The sequence below is a fragment of the Limulus polyphemus genome, unplaced genomic scaffold, assembly GCF_000517525.1.
Source record: "Limulus polyphemus unplaced genomic scaffold, Limulus_polyphemus-2.1.2 Scaffold700, whole genome shotgun sequence".
Classification (NCBI taxonomy): Eukaryota; Metazoa; Arthropoda; class Merostomata; order Xiphosura; family Limulidae; genus Limulus; species Limulus polyphemus.
Genome location: NW_013666310.1, coordinates 461,307 through 463,113, shown reverse-complemented (window position 1 = coordinate 463,113; position 1,807 = coordinate 461,307).

Here is a 1,807-nt window from a genome sequence, read left to right as displayed (position 1 = left end):
CGGGCTGGAAATTAGAAGTTTTGATAACTGACAGAATTTAGAACTAGGCGTAACGAGATTAATAATTGAGTACGTGTAGAACTAAGAAAGAAAAGTGTAAGCTTAGAGCTGAAGATTGGAAAATTACAACAGAGATTAACTAAGAAATCATATTCAAGAAGTCTGGTGACATGATGATCTGACTTTGTAACTACAAGCTATGATTTATGTTTTAAATCTATATTTATGCGTGCATGTTATGATTTGGAGGAATGAACAGCTGATAAACCAGTCGCAGATCAGAAAGACTGGAAAATACGGTCCAGGCTGTCGTTTCCTGTATTCATGATAGATAAATCGCTTCTTGAAGTATGAGTTTAATAACTTTACGTATTTTTTAAGCCATATAAACTCTTGATAACTGAGTACGACTGCCAGGGAGTTTTCAGCATAACTACTCATCGTTGTGGAAGTTAGCTTTTAGCAAACAAGTTTGCACTTTAGAGCAAGAATGCTCGAAAGTAGTAACGATAACACTTTTGAGAATTAACATATAAATATAAGGAAACTGCTTTTAATGAGTTAGTGGATATGTAAATAATAAAGTTTATAGGTGGTTTGAATGGGCAAAGAAGAAAGCTTTATTACAAGTTTATTATTCTCAAAGTTGGTTCCAAGTCATTAGATTTGAATTATTGGACATGTCTACTCCCCACATTGAGTTTGTATAAGCTTAATAAATGATTATTTCTCTATTTTTACAGGTGTATTTTCACCATCATCTCTGCTTAGTTAATAGACCTCTTTTGTCAATATTTGCATATGATTTAACTGAAATTTAAAAACAACCAGTTTTGTTCCTGGTTTTTAACTAACCAAACTTGTTATTAGTTTAATAATACGGTCGCCCGGTGGTACAGTGTTAAAACTACGGCGTTACAAGCTAAAATTCGGAGTTCAATTCCCTGCGGTGGACGCAATGAGACTTTTCTCTAAAACAAACTTATAATACGTGCTATACTTCGTGTTTGTAATACTTGTATGAGATTGTACATTAGTTGTAGAGGATTACTATTTGTTTATTTCAGAATTTCGCACAAAGCTACCCAAGGTTCATCTCTACTTTTTAACTGATAGACGAGAGGGAAGGTAGCTAGTCAACAACACCGCCACCAACTTTTGAGCTACTTTTGTCTGACCGAATAGTGGGATTTGACCGTCACTCTGATAGTGCACCCGTGATTCTAACGTGTAGAGCGCATTTTTATGGCAATGAGACGGGGGAAGCCATAGAACAATAGATTCACAGTCCGGCAAAATAACCACTAGGCACGCCACCTCTCTAACGTTCATATAACATTAGAAATGTTATTTTTGAAACTAATTACCGTATTTTATAATTTTCAAGGAATCACGAGGTGATACAAAGCTGAGATTAGGTTTCAGTTTTTTAGGCCTCGTGGTATAATAGCAATAACTAGTGTGAAACATTCAATATAAATTTATAATATTGTAGACACATTTTTTTTTACTTCAGACAAGAAATAAAAATCCAGTCAGTTTACAGCATGACGAAGCTTCATCACTACTTAATTAACGTAAAGATGAAAATCTTTAAAACAATAATCAGGAGTACCACTAAGTTGATAGTGATATTTTTATGGTTATATATATATATGCTTTCTTTGAAAAAACATACCTTATTGTGACTCAAAAGTAAATTCGATATATATCATTTTATAAAACACAGCCTTTACATCATATGTAAACAAAACGTCAATAATATTGGGGCCCCCAGTAGCACAGCAGTATGTCTGCGGACTAGAAA